Below are 16,606 nucleotides of genomic sequence, written 5' to 3' on the forward strand. Positions count from 1 at the left end.
TTGTGATATCTGCAATTAGTATGTCAGTCGTACTGTATGGATCTTATCGGATCATTCGTTGGACTGACTCAGAAATACCATTACGTCATATTACGTTACATTATTGGCATTTGGCTGACGCTCTGAAACAGAGCGACGTACGTGCAAAGTGCATACCCACCACCAGGAACAACTGCGCTGAAAGACCCTAGACTAGGAGGTTCAGTTTCAAGTGCTAAGAGAACAACACAGATAAGGACTAGGGTTTATTTGATAAATCTGACAATGCGAAAACTATTTCAGCACAACGCAATAGAATGATACACACTTACGTCGGAAAAATAAACAGTTTACATAGCCAGACCAAATTATGCCGTGTGTACATACGTGTAGTAGTAGTGTCACAGGGAGGAAAACTATCAGTTATGCGCTTTCAATGATATTAGCTAAATTACAATATACCTTGATTAAATAATGTCACAGTCTTTACACGGTTTAAAGGATATAATCCGCCAGACTAGATGGTGCTGTAGCTAATCTCAGACGGGTGGCCAGATCCTAATCCACCTTCAAATCACTGGGCTAATGCTCGAGTAACCCAAGACACAGCCTCCTTAGCGAGCCACAGATTTCCTTAGCTAACGTTAACTTAACGTTGTTTGGCAAATGGGGTGGAGTTGCTGTAGAAATCCTGTCCTGTACGAACAAAACATCAGCTTTGTAAACTATGCGATTAAGAAATTACTGTTTTCTTAAATTGCATATTACTGACCTTAGGTTTAAGGAAATTCCAAAACTGTTTGGTACTTGCTAATGTTAGCTCCCAAAATAAGAACGAATACGGCTTTTGTTCTAGCTAGCTGGTTAATTTGGCTAACGTTAGTTAACTAGGATAGCTAGCTAGCTAAACTACTGCCTGTCTTAGTTTACTCGAGTATGCTAACAACATCTGTTGGCCAGCAATAACGATAATTTATTATAATTAAGACGAGCTCGCTAACATCTTCCCTCAACGATGGTGGGTTTATCTGCGTACTAACGTTAAGTTGCCGAACTAACTTGACCTTGTTGCACCGACTCCACGGTTTTGTTTCAGAACTAGCGTTACACAGAAGGTAAAAATGTCTGAAGAGCTTTATGAAAAGCTCCTTGCCACCAAAGAGCCGTTTCCCTTGCTGTACTGTAACAGCGAGGAAACCTCAGTGAAGATTGCACTCTCAACATGAGTGACATTTTAGTTGTCCTCGTCTTGTCATGGAACGGTAGACCCTCTGCGCCGCTTCCATAGCAACAGGTGAGTGGAAGCGCATACATCATGCAAGTAGCGGCTCCAGTACAATACTGCTGGTCTGAAGTGAATTATTTGCACTATACATTCAGTGAACAGTTTATTATGTATTTATTTACTTATTTTTTTAGACTTATTGGTGTTCTGTTGCTGTAGCCTATCCACCTGCAGGTTTGACGCAATGTGTGTTAAGAGACGCTTTTCTGCATACCATTGTTGCAAGGTATGGTTATTGTGACTGTCACCTGTCAGCTTCGACCAGTCTGGCCCTTCTCCTCTGACCTCTCTCATTAACAAGGTGTTTTTGCCCACAGGACTGTTGCTCACGGGATGTTTATTTTGTTTTGTTTTTCACACCATTATCTGCAATGGTGTGATGCTAACAATTCCCAATCATGAAATCCTGAAGATTATCTTTTAGAATGGCTGTGCTGTGTTATTTTTCAGTTGCCAGGAAGTGACATCACCAGCGGAAGTGATGTGCTCTCTGATATCATACCCAGCATGCTCACATATACATAAAACTGGACCTTTTAACTCCAACAATCTTTAAAAAAACAAGACTGAGCTGAGCTGAACCTACAGCATACGTACTGTGTGAGCTTTCTCCCTCATGTGAGCTTCATCAAGGTTAGTCAGTCAGGACCAAAGCCGATTCTTGGCTGGTACGGCAAAAGTTACAGCCAAATAATTTCAAACCTCTAGCGTTATGCTGTGGAACTATTCCATGTTAGATGACTCATCTCAGATATGAAGATGTGAATTGCTTGAAGTTTCCTGTGTCCCTGCATGGTGTATTATATTACATTATTTGGCAGACGTTTTATCCAAAGTGCATACCAAAGGTCATTGGAACAGCTACAGAACACAGGTCAGATAAGGAACAATTCTTCTAAAGCATCAGTTATCCATAGCCACGAACATCAAGTCTAGTTCACATGGTAAGCATAGGCTAAGTCAGTAATGTTATGGCTCGTCAAACTAGAAGTGAGGCATGATTACAAGGGATGTGTTAAAGGCCCACACGCATCATCAGCTTCTCTTCTTCGTTTTAGTATCTAATACACCCACAAAACTGCCCAATTTACCCTCCTCCACCGTGTACCTCCTGTGGTCAGTTTTCTGTGTTAACATTTAGCAACGTCATCTGATAATTATGTGAAAACATAAGTCATGTCAAGCGGGGAAATAATTTTACAAACAGCTCGGAAAAAGAACAGACCCTAAAATATGCATACTTCTACCGAAATTGCAGTTGTTTTACTTGAATCAGCATGGAACATGCTTCAAAAGCTCCAGGATGATCTGAAAAGCTCAAAAACGCGAGACACGCTGTGTGCGTGTGGGCCTTTAGAGAGCTGTAACATTGACTGTGGGCCGCTTGCTCCCCCCTGTGGCGGAAGCTGCAGCAGGAGGCTCTGAGAAAGAGGAGGCTGAAGGAGCGGAGACCGGCCCACAGGGAGCTGAGACAGACCTGTAAGGAGCGGAGACAAACGTGTAAAGACAGGAGACAGACCTGTAAAGACAGGAGACAGATCTGTAGGGAGCGGAGACAGACCTGTAAAGACAGGAGACAGACCTGTAAGGAGCGGAGACAGACCTGTAAAGACAGGAGACAGACCTGTAAAGACAGGAGACAGACCTGTAAGGAGCTGAGACAGACCTGTAAAGACAGGAGACAGACCTTTAAGGACCGGAGACAGACCTGTAAAGACAGGAGACAGACCTGTAAGGAGCTGAGGCAGACCTGTAAAGACAGGAGACGGACCTGTAAGGAGTGGAGACAGACCTGTAAAGACAGGAGACAGACCTGTAAGGAGTGGCTGAGCAGACTGTTCCTCCACAAATAGGTACTGTCGCTCAGACTGACCGAGGAGAAGAACCACGCCGACGTCCTGATGTGACCAGAGAGACCGGCCCAGTGTTCCCTTAGAGCCTACCGTAGGTGGGGGCTCCTGCAATGTCTTATCCACCCCCCCTCTCTGGCCCCAGTTTCTTCATCCCAAAGTACATTCCATTTGAGAACTGGATTCCACAGATACGGATGACTTCCCACGGCTGCCAAATGCAGTACTGCATTTTTCACCTCCCCACAGAATTCCTAAACATAATCGGCACAGCTTCCAGAGAAAATCAAGCACTTACCAACCAAGTATAGATGTTTATTTTCGTACTCTGTTTAGTTTGCATAAGGCACTGCACTAATTATGTGTTTCTTTGTAAGTGATGCTTTTTAAATCATTTTTATAATGATGAGATGCAAACCTCAACATTTTCCAAGACGTAACTTTCTGTGTGGTTCATATGTCATCATTTTTATAATGATGAGATGCAAACCTCAACATTTTCCAAGTCGTAACTTTCTGTGTGGTTCGTATCTCATCATTTTTATAATGATGAAATGCAAACCTCAACATTTTCCAAGATGTAACTTTCTGTGTGGTTTGTATGAACCCGAAGGCATAGAGGGGACCCTGAATCTCACACACATAGAAGGAAACTATGGGCATAGGTACCTTGATGAATATTGATATAAATGTAAAAATGACTGACAATTGCTTGTTAATATTTTTGTTGATGACTCAAACTGAGGGAGGCAAACATAGTATGTGCATTTGCCAATGTACAGTCGGTTTAGTTTTCATTCTAATTTGAATATGGATCTGAATGGGTGAAATTGAAATTGAATTTAAGATAATCTGCTTAGCTTGCTAGCTGTAATGTAAATAGTTTTAATGCAAACTAAAGCTCTGTTGCTAGCTGAACTGTAGCTACAGTAACGTTAGCATGATGAACATGGCAACAATATGTCCCTGCTGCTGTACCAGAAATTCTGCCTAACCAGGAGCGATGTTTGGAACTTTGTGATATTTGTGAACTGATGCACCCCCTAGTGGCCAAACTCTGAACAGAATAAAACAGAATGCTTCTGAAGCCATTAAGCCAGGGATCTCAAAACTCCAGTCCTTTCGGGCCACGGTGCCTGCTGCTTCTCAATGTGTTTGTGCTCGTAGGATTTTAGTCACTGATTGGCTGAATGATCCAGGCCTAAATTCTCTGCCTGTGCAGCCTTCTAGGAGTGGAGTTTTGACATACAAACATGCAGGTACTGAACGTGATGGCATCCTGTAACATAATAATTTGTTGGTCGTACGGAGTCTACCGGTAAAATAATACGTTCTAACCTGTGCAGATGTTGTCATAAATCATACTGAAAAACTGAAAATGGTGACAGTCCAGTCCCTTTCCATCCATTAACGTACACTTTTGTGTGCACATTTAATCTTATTACTTGAACAATACTGTTGAAAACATCTGCTGTACATTAAATAAGTGGATTCAATTTCAATGCTTTGACATTAAATGCATTTATTTCATAAAATATCAAGACTCACGGACATCAACTGATTTGTCTGTTTTTATAAATGTCTTTTAGCCATCCAATACTTGTCTGTTCATTTTCAAGGCATATGATGCTTGCGTGCAATGCAATATCCTTTAAATGGATCATTTTATATATCCTCAAGCCAATGAATTTTCTCTCCCCCATAGGGGACATCTGGGACCATACACTGCATTCTACTATACTGAAAAATGGGACTACAAGGGACAATAACAAATAAATAATACTTGCAGTAAAAAAGTAATTACAGTGATAAACATTTTAACTGTAAAATGTCTTTGTGATCCTAGACACTATTATTATTATGTCAAAAAATATATATTTTTTTCTGCTTTGTATAGCTTCTAAAATGGATAGTCATTTTAGTTATTTTTGGAATATCCACAAGAGGGCAGTAGGTTTCACTGTTTCTTGCTTTTGAATTTAATCTTGTTAACTTTGTTGAGGCTGACAACAAATTGATTTATCTTTCTCCTTATAATTATTAAAATATACACTCACTGAGAACTTTATTAGGTATTAGTTTCTGAACTGATGTTTTTCAAACCAATCTCTGCAAACTCTAGAGACTAGTGTGCGTGAAAATCCCAGGAGATCAGCAGTTTCTAAGTTTGTCAAACCGCCCTGTCTGGCACCAATAATCATTCTATGGTCACTTAGAGCACATTTCTTCTCCATTCTGACATTTGGTCTGAGAAACAGCTGAACCTCTTGACCATGTCTGCAGCGTATATTCTTAGTGTATGCGTACTTTACTGTGTCTGCCTCATATTTGTTTGCTATTTCTGAATGATAAATGTATTTAATACTTTTTGACAGTTTGACAGTTTTCATGATGCATAAATAAGGGGTAGAGTAAGGGATTAAGAAGAACAGAAGATGTCAAAAGTCACTTGTTTGGTGAAATTAAATTCCATGTAATATGTTTGTGGAATCGTGCTTCAAACCCCCAAATTATTTTTCAAGTTTTGAGATACCTATTGATCCTTTCACTACATTTGATTGTGGGTTCACAATTTACGACTGATATATTAACTTTTTATTCACAACATTATCATTGATAGGATACATAGGCTTATTTATCATTAAATGTATTATTTTAGTCTACTTTGCATTGATACATCGCACAGGCGCAGAAGTTATCCTTTGCGCTTTTTCATAGTATGACTGAGAGTTTTACATTCATCCTCTTTTTCCAAGCTTCTGCGGGCCTTATTTTCTTACGTTTACAGTTTTAAGTTCGGTAGAAAAAGTGATCTACATTTTCGCTCAATAAATTACGTGAATACAAAGTCTTTAATGTACCGTCTCGGTAATGCTTTGGGGTTTCTCTAGCCTTTAATTAATTTGTGTTTATGCCATCAGTTTCATCAGTGTACACAATACAGTTTAGAAACGACCACAAGGAGCCAATAACGGCTATATAGGACCTCGTCAGTTTTACTTAATTGCACACCAATTTCCGGTATCGTCGGAGACGGGGTCAATAAGGAATACATTAGCTAGAATAAATACATTACGTGAATAAACTCCGAGCGAAAGAGAACGGTTACGCAAGGAGATGATTCTGTGCAAATGAACCTGCCTACATTGATTTGTGATTAATCATGGGGCTAGTGGCTCGTCACTGTCCACGGCCCAGTAATGTGTTTGCTTAGGTGCATTAAGTCCATTTATCTGGCAAGAAATGGAAAAAATGACTTTGTTGTCAGTGTGGCCTATTAATTTACGTAGGCCTCTGATCTGCAATAAGTGCGGCTAAAATAAATCTCTATGTTTGATAGCCTACTTGTTCTGACGCCAACAGCTGTGCAGTTCTAGATTGGGTAGGAAATTGTTCAGAATGCAATGGCCCAATATATGACTTTCATAGTGTTAATCGCATATTGAAAAAACAATAGACGAAGCACAGGCTCTTCGAATACGTAAGACAGCTTCTCCAGGATGACCGACTTGCTGGGCAGACTTTATGTGACCACAGCGTGTCCTCAATTTGAAACGCATTGCTCGCTCCATTAGTCTCCGGCACCATCTCCGCGCATTGGACGCATTTGATGTCGTTTGCCTAACACCATGGCAACGATTGTTATTCCCCCGGATTCTGTTTGATTTATTTCTCCCAGCTTTCGAGAATTTAGCAGTACGAGACGCAGACGACGTAGGTTGAGCGGTTAAAGGCTTGTGCTGGTTTTGTCTGGGGGATTGCTAATGATTGGAGCGGTAAATTTGCCATTCTCGTCGACTTGTCTGGGATGTATTATGTGCGCGGTATATCCATCGCTGGGGTTATCATTGCCGCCTAGGATAACCGCTGGGTCAAATGGAGTGGAATTGCTGCTTTTCTTTTCCCGTCAACGACTTCATTTCCTCCCCTTCCCCCTTTCTTCCGTCTCTATTTTCCCTTCCTCTATCACATCCCTGCTTCTCAGAATGAAATGCATTGTACATCTGCTATTGTCATACAAAATGCACTTAAGTAGCCTACTATACTATTACAAATTATCTCTGCTATTATATTGTTCAATTACCAGATTAGCATTTAGAAAAGAAGCACCTTTAAGTAAGCATAGGCTACTGGTGACAGGTGTAAAGGTAAAAAAACAGACCTTGATGCTTTCAATAATTGGGAGAGAATTCAATCTGCAGCTAATTGGGAGACCGGGGAAATGATGATGATTAGTTGCTACACCTATCAGGCTGAAAGGCTTGAGGAACTGGCTTTTATGCAGTAGAACTCTTACCAATACATTGGCTGTACTGCATCAATTGCTCAATTAACCAAAATCAGTCTTTTCACAAATCCTACTCAAGTGAACCTTCATCAGTCATTGGCCCTTGAGCATTGACAATTAACATTAAGTCCTATTTAGAGCAGCATGGCACAACTAGTTCCAGTAATAGGAATTAATCTAGTTTCAGAAATTGATCAAATCAAACGTGTCTCAGAGAAACTTGCATTATGCAAAATACAACTTTTACAATATAAAAAAAAAAAATCATACAAGTGGGATCTTTTTGCAATGATACAAAAGCCTCTGCACGGGTCTGATTGAAAGCTGATTATATCCTGCCTTTACAAAGTCTTGTCCGGTACTTCCAAAAAGGCAACTTTTCAGGAAGTGAGATTTTGTCCTTGTAGCGTTTTTGAAACCTTATTTGTAATAGATCAAGAAACATTGAAAGAACAGGAAATGTTTTATGTACACTGGGCTCCAGGATTGTTGGCAACACTGACTGGCAATGCACAAAGTAATACTTCAAAAAAAACAATATGATTACTGAGATAAACTCAAAATGCTGAACATACTGGACTTTATTAATGTTTCAATGGAACCGACCAAAATTCACTTAATAAAAAATAGATTTCACCAAAATCAAGGTTCCATAATTATTGGCACCCCTGGGTTATTACTTGGTGTATCCACTTAACAAAGTAAAGGAACTCATTTGGAGGGATTGTGGACCATTCCTCAATGCATATCCTTGCAAGATCCTTCATGTTCTTGCGTTTGCACTGCCCTCTTCAGTTCAGCCCACAGGTTTTCGATTGGATTCAGGTCCAACACCTGAGATAGCCACTGCGGAACACTGTGATTTTCTTATCACAGAAGCATTTTTGTGTGGATTTTGTGGTATGCTTTGGGTCATTGTTTGGCAGGAAAGTCCACCTACAGCCAAGTCTCAGTCTTGTGGTAGAGGCACACAAGTTGTCAGCCAAGATTGCCTGATACTTGGTGGATTCCATTATACCATTGATTTTAACCAGTACCCCAGGCCTCAAAAACATCAAAGCTTAAAAACATCACTAAATTTTACCATGGATATGATGTGCATCTCCCTTTAAATGCCAAACATGCCGATGTTGTATCAGGCCCATTTGGTCCCATTTAGTCATTTAAAGTATGATTGAATGAAGCTACTGTGGTCAGATGAGACCAAATTGAACATTTTGATCAGATACAGCATGGTGTCGAAACATGCCAGTCAGGGGTGCTGTGCCAATAATTCTGGAGCCCACTCTACTTATTTTTGAGACTTCTACTGCTGTAGTCTATCCACTTAGAGTTATGATGTGCTGTGTGTTCAGAGATGCTCTTCTGCATACCACTGTTTTAATGTGTGGTTATTTGCGTTACTGTCAACTTTCACCAGTCTGGCCATTCTCCTCTGATGTCACTCATTAACAAGACGTTTCTGTCTGCAGAAGTGCTGCTTACTGGATTTATTATTATATATATATATTTTGCACCATTCTTTGTAAACTCTAGAGACTAGTGCACGTGAAAATCCCAGGAGATCAGCAGTTTCTGAGATACTCAAAGCACCATGTCTGCCACCAACAATTCCACGGTCAAAGTCACTTAGATCACATTTTTCCCCCATTCTGATGTTTGATGTGAGCATTAACTGAAGCTCCTGACCCGTATCTGCATGATTGTATGCATTGCACTGCTGCCACACAATTGGCTGATTAGACAATCGCATGAATAGGTAGGTGTAATAAAGTAAAAATGTTCCTAAAAAGGGCTCGGTGAGTGTATATCATGGATCGTGTAATATATATAAAGCTAAAGGTGTGTCTGTGTGTATGTGTCGGTCTCTGTGTCTGGGGAGATGGAGTTGAGCATGCCAATCTGTTATAAATGAACTAATTTGCCAGCAGTAGATCTGAAAGTGTGTGTGCGTGCATGTGTGTGTGTACACTCTAAAATTTCCCTCGGGATGAATAAAGTATCTATCTATCTATCTATCTTCCTATCTATCTATCTATCTATTCCAAATCTGTCCTTACTGTCCCTCCAATCCAACATCTTTTCTCACAACAAAGAGGAGATTGGGTCAGATTTGGTCGATGGCCTGCCTTGCTCAGGGTGCCTGCCCATGTCCGTTCTGAGGAATGCCCATTTCAGACCCAGATAAAAGAACTCGAAAAGTGGTCCAATCCTGAAGGTGAGTGAAGGTGTGTAAGGATGTCATTTTCACTTTTATATTTTTTTAGTCTAAATTAAGTGCTCCGCCTTTCATTTTCATCAAAAGTTTCAGTTTTTTATAAAACTTTAAAATGAACAACTTCTGGCTTCTGGAAGGCCACTCGTAAGCCTTAAATGACATGTTTTTATCAAATCTAGTGAATAAGGGCGCATCGATCACAGAAATGTGTTTTTGTCGCGTGCGTGTTCAATCCGGTCCAGAAGCCGCACAGTAATGAAAGTGCTCACCGGGGCTTTGCTCTGTGCGTCAGATTGGTTTACCTTCAAACCTCCTTGCCATTGTAAATGGGCCCTGTGATCAGACCTGTCATATTTGCATGAAATCAGAAAAGTATCTGTTAGAAAGGCGCTGAAGCGTGAGCGTACATCAAAACAGAGCACAGCCCTCGCAGGGCAGAGGAATCTTGATTAAATAGCCCCCCAATCGCACATAATTGTCTCATCCTTTGAAACCGACTGCTTTTCATGGGAAGCTTCACTCTTGCCAATTGGAAACCACAGCTTTCTGTCCGGCTGATTTCTCACGCTTAATTTGCGTAAAACACACACACACATACACAAAAAGAGATGACAATTGACTGAACAGCATGAGTGCTTGTCAAAGGCAGAGGCGCTATTGGGTGGAAATGATTGAAATTGTAAGTTAATTATCATTAGCGCGTTTTGTCGTTTAACAGCAGCGGGTAACGGGTTGAAAGGGAAGGCTGCATTAATTACAGACCAGAATGCCTCTTGCACTAATTTGCGTCGTTCATCGCCAGAGTTGATTGCGTGGAAACGTTTGGCACTGGCTTGCTTTATGCCACAGAAATGGCAAATTGACTGAATGCACATTTTCTGCTGCTGATGCTTGGTGTTTACACGATTTGTTGGAACACCAGCGGGTGTGCATGCCTGTTCAAATTGTCTTTATTAAATTCCTTTATTAAAAAAAAACTCACAGAACGAGGGCATTCTTCAAGGACAGCTGACATGATGCTAGCAGATTGCATTGTATCATCTTTGTGTATGTGTTTGTTCTTTGAGTTTATTTGACACAAACTACTGTGTAGAATTATGTTTCTGAAGGTTACGTTTTCAATGAAGGCACAGAATTGTTCAATACAATAGGAAATGCACAGTTAGTGTAATAATATGTGTCAAATCACTTTAATATTGGGTTAATACCATGAGAGGTATGTACAGTCAGGAACTTCATAGCTTTGTATGCAAATATTCCCCGAAAGGTGTTTGTTTCATTATTGTGAAAGAAATCCTGAAAAAACAAGGTGTTTACTATTTGCATTATCACTCCATGATTAACTTTGTCTGATGTGGTCCAATGATGTTTAAATAATCCTTGCTAACTATTCTCTTATGGAAATTTGTACTGCAACAGAGTGTAAACAAATGTATAACAAGTCACTTCAACCCCTCCCCGGACCCTTCAGAGGGTTCCGTTGCATAGTTTGGGTCTCAAGGCTCCTCGACACCGAACAATCATTTCTGGCGATGTGGTTTTGGGGGGCAGTGAGTTATTTGGAATGCAGATGACATTGTGGTAAGGCCAAACATTTATTTTCCTGGGAATCGTTTTCAATGTCGTTTTTCCACTGGACTGACCAATCAGTTTCAGCTCCAATGGGATGTGAATACGGACATGCAATGGAAAAGATTACCGTTGCAATTATCATATTGATTATGTTCCTTTATCAATCTAAGAATGAACAAATACACGTATACTCACCCAAAAGGCTTATATAGGAGTGAGCCGCCAGCTTTCTCCACCCCTGCTGTTAGACAAAAAAAGCCTTCAGATTGAGTTTGTGATAACATCAGAAATATTTGCCAGCAGGAAAGTGTATAATGAATTTTCTCTTGGAACGTATGCACAAAATAAGATGTGTATGAATGACAAGAACTTCACATCTTTGTAAACCTTAGCTTGATATTATAAAACATGTATGCTGACTACCTTTTCTCTTCGATCTCTGTTCAAAGAGCTGAATTATCATGCTCCATTTCCGTTTTGATGGGTCAATTTGTCTCCTTCACAGGGGATGGACAATCCGGAGGCCAGAAGGAATTATCTCGCCACAAATTGCTCCTCCTGCCACTTACTGAATGCTAAGCACACCCGCAAATGTTCACAACTGCGCAATCAGTGGCAGTAAAATTGCAATTTACGTATTTGTTTTTGCTATAAAAGTAACCAAATATGCGCGCGACACTTGTGGGTTCCCGGTGCACATGACTCCAGCTCGAGCAGCGGTGGCAAATTGCAAGGGGATGCCCGCGTGTGTAAAGTTTATTTTGATAATGCTCTGTGTCAAGACGAGGCGAGCATTTGTCTTCTCGCCCATGAAGGATTTTAATGGACCATCTCTCTTCATGGTCAGTTGAACACTAATTTTCGTAATAGGTATGTTATTTCTGGTAAGTGGTCCGGTCCGCCAAATAAGGCAGGACCAAAAATATTCTCCTCTTACCGAAGGACGATCGTATACCGTTTTGTAATCATTTACAGTTTCCTTGTTTCCAAACATCAGGAAGGACTTTATGGAAGCGCATCCATAGTATTGACAATTTACTGATAAAATGGACTGAGCGACGCCTTGCTGTTCATCCGATTTTTTTTTTCTTTTTTGGTACAATGTGTTCCTCATTATCCATTTTAATGGTAGGCCTACGTTATAGTCTCTAACGGTGTATATGTTATCGAGCCGTTTGTTCAGCTAGTAGCCTAGGCCTAATACAATTGCAAGGGCTTTTGGTTTCCTACTACCCGGTTATATTGTCTACGAGGTTCTGCCTTTAGCTGTTTTCGGTATAGGGTTTCCATATACATCACATAAACGACTACCCGTTTTCCTCAAGTGCAATTATTGAAAAAAAAAAAAAAATTTAATACAAACGACGCACTTGATGATGACTAGCAGTGCCCTTCTTTAGGCCTATATAGCGTATATGTAAAATGGTACTGTGATTCATGTCAAGCCAAAGGTCAAAACTCCTGTTAAAAAGCTGTTAAAGAGTCAGAGATACCTTTTTATTCTACCCAATCTGCTATAATGTTCCCAGGGGGCTGCGGGAGGAATTCATACGACTCTATCAAAGACTGTTCATCATTGCAGAAAACGAGTCGCCCGGCTACATTTTTGAGTCTGACTTTGTTGCTCAAAAGAGATCTCATGAAATCGTAGACGCCAGCAGTCTGAGGTTGGTGTTATTTCTCCAGAAATGTACTGACCTTTCAACTTTGATTATCCGACACAACGTCCCGCAGCAGAGCCTATACCAGCTGTCAGATTGCACTTATTTGTGGAGTTGTGGAGCATTTCGCTTTGTATATTCGCATATTCTACTGATAGAGTGGGCCACGCTGGACCATACGGAATAAATTCATATTTTACCGTGTTAAAAATAACTGTTTAAGGGGTTGGCAACATGAGTGTAACATGAATTTACAATGCCTGGCCAACCTACTGTCAGTCCCATAATTCCCTGAAGCAACCTCAGTGTCCTTTCAAGACATGGGCCAATCAGTAAACAGCTTTTTAAAATGGAACATCGGTGCAGTAATAAATCATAACCAATGAAATGAACTTGTTTTATTATTTCTTTCAGTTACCTTTCTAATCAGATATCATACATGTGTTGCACATTTTAATATGGATTATTTTAGAAGGGGCTTTTTTAAATCTTGGACATCAATTAAGCATATAAACCAAGTGATCTAATTTGGAAATGTCACCAGGGTTTGAATCATCACCTGAAAGATGTCCTGTTATGTATGCACCAATATCCTGAGACCATTATCACACTGTATTCTGAATGTGCAATAAATAATGTCTAAATGTTGGTACTTATATTCTGCTTTTAACCCTCAAGTGCCCAACTGGGGTCATATCTGACCAGAGACATATACTTTTATTGAGATCTTAAGGGTAATATATTTGATCCTTCTACTGTTTCTACTGTAATTTGGAATGATGATTAGGTGATAATATCCTTTGGGGTCATATATGACCCCAGTCAAATGTAACACTTTTTTCCAATGCAACTTGATAAAGGAATCTTTATAAGAATCCAGATTTCTGTGGGCACAATATATCAACTGATACATACCCCCATATTTTTTGACAGGTAAAATTATGTTCCAAATTCAAAGTATTATATACATATCTCAGAGGTTATGTTTTAAATGTTCAAATTATAAATATTGACTGTATAAGTTAGAAATTTGGTATTACAGCACAGGGCACAATAGAGTGTGGAGGAAATCTTTAAATGGCACAATTCTGGGCTGTAGAATGAAGTAGGGGACGTTTGTGGCTCAGTGGCTGTAGAACAGTTTAGCGGCAACAAATACAGACTCCCCTGAATGAGTTCATACATAAATATCAGATAATAGTGTCATATCGCATTCAAAACAAGGATATATGCAATCTAAGTTAGATATGTATTCATGGGTGAATGTTTTTGGAAAACGGTGATGTCTTTTCTGATCCATCTGTTCCATCTGTTTTGTATTGGAAAAACATGTTTAGTGTTTTGATATGCATGCGATGCAGTGTATTTTACACAACTATACGGGGATATTGATGTTATAAATCAAATTAACCTGAAGCTAATTTACTAGCCGTGAATAAAACAAAGTTTGCCAAAGCCTTGATCATATACTAATTTGAAATGCATTATCCTTGAAAAAAATATCTGTTTAGGTTTAACATACTGTGGTGTAACTGACTGTATTATGCCTCTGAAAATGTTTGTCATGAGTGAGGTTCGCAAATGTAACTTGTAATAGAATCATTTCATTTGAATGCATTACATCTGTGAGAGTAAGTAATTTCCTCTGGATTGTTGAAATGGAATTCATATACCTCAACTTTGACATCATCCATGCATACCACATAACCCAACCTCATTTCATTTTTCCGTCGCAAATATTAGTCCTGTTTCTCTGGTGAGATCACAGGACAAATACTAATGAAACTAAGAGAAAGCCAGCGTGGCATGCTATGGTAGTAAAATGACCTGTGTTTCACGGAGATGAAATGAAACATTGTTGATCAGGCTTACGGGGGCCTGGACCCGGGGCCTGTTACACACCGTGACCGGGAGCCCTGCGGCACCGTGGTAGCCGTTTCATCCTGAAATTACAAGCCCGGCGGAGTCTGGCAGGTGCTGGGCGGACACTGCGGCGGGCGAGGAACACACGTGCACCTCCCTGCTTTCATACGCCTCCACCCAGCCTTTGTGAGGCTTACTTGCAATTACTGTTATAATTGTTCACGAGTCCCCACAAATAAAACCCACAAGCTGTAATGATAATCTCCCCTGAATGGGGCTGGATACAGAGCTGCGGACTTGTTAAATGAGTTTCCTGCGCGAAGACTCCGCGGAGTCGGCTCAATCGAGAGCTCGGGGTTCCTGCTGGTCCGCCTCCTTTGTCTCTGCCCGACAACACCTGTCTTTTTTCTCCTCTCCGATTCCCACTCCTCTTTTTCTTCCTCTTTCACTTTCATTCCCTTTTCAAAGAGAGGTTAAATGATATTATGCCAGCAATTCATCTAATTGATTTGATTTCCTTACGCTCAATGAGAAATTTGGGAAAACTCCAAAGTGAATGCTTTTTGTACAGGATTGCAGTACAGGGATGCACAATACAAGTAATATGCATTTTTAAGAAGAGCATTTGGGAGAATGTGTCCGACAATTCTAGTGTATTTGGTGAACTCACCAGTGAAGCATAGGCTATAGATTATATTCAATAAGCACAATGAACTTTATCCTTGAGTATAAATAACAAAATCAAGCATGTGTTCCATTTTTATCTCTGGTGTGTCGACCATTGAAATTCCTATATTGCAATTTGACTAAATCAGAAACTCATTTTTAAATGTGATGTTCGGAGAGGAAACAGCATACAGTATATATAAGAACTGAAAGTTAACAAATGTGAAACATTTTAAAGTCGCAGGACAGTGAGTATGTACGTCCATTAAAGCAAAAATGAGAGGAATGAATATGCTCGTTGAGATGTTTTGTGGCGGATTATTTTGGAGGCTTCCTCCGGCACGGACAGCGGCTGACTGCACCTTTACTGTCACATCTGGGCCCTGGCACTCTGAGCCCCTGCAGCTGGCCCCGGGGGAATCAAAGCCCTCATTACCACACTGATAAATCAGTTAGAGCCAGTGAAGTGATTTGAATTGGGCCACCTGCGGGGAGAGGGGTCAGGGCCCTGATAGCGCTAAATGAAGCATTCAGGCCCACCCACTTCAAAGACGGGATGAGACAAAACTGATTCCCAAAAATCTTTTTTGGGGGAAACGTTACGCGCGGAGCATCCGACTGCAGGGTGGAAATACTTCCACAAGTCAACTCGACAGTGGGCTGGTCTCGAGGACCATTGATTGCGTGGCTATTGCATTATTCTCCGAGGTTTTAGGAACACCAGTAGCATTAAAAGACAATCAATCGTGTGCAATCAGGCCGTGTCTCTCACTGAATTATAACCAGCTTCATGAATGACAAGTGCCATGTGTTATTGATTCCACCTCTTGCACACAGTGGATTTTTAACGTTCACCTCAACACAGCCACCGTATATAAATCATATATACTGCAATATAGGTTTAAAAGAGAGTAAAGACATTGATGAGGAATACACATTGCACACTGTACACAAATGTAGAAATCAATCAATCAATAAAATCGTCAATTGTAGCATTTTAATCAAGAAATACATTTTCCACGGCTGCATTGCTGGTGCCAGATGCTAGAGATCTACCACAATAATAAAACTTGAGAAAGTTGTAAAAAGAGAAACTGACCAAAGAAAGGAAAACAGGTATTTACCAAAAATACGCCTGGACAGCATTTGGAAACCATATGCAAATATTTACTTTAAGTGGCTGGTTTGAAGTAAAAATGGTTATATCTGAAAATAAATGTAAAT

This window comes from Conger conger, chromosome 3 (assembly GCF_963514075.1).
Source record: "Conger conger chromosome 3, fConCon1.1, whole genome shotgun sequence".
Classification (NCBI taxonomy): Eukaryota; Metazoa; Chordata; class Actinopteri; order Anguilliformes; family Congridae; genus Conger; species Conger conger.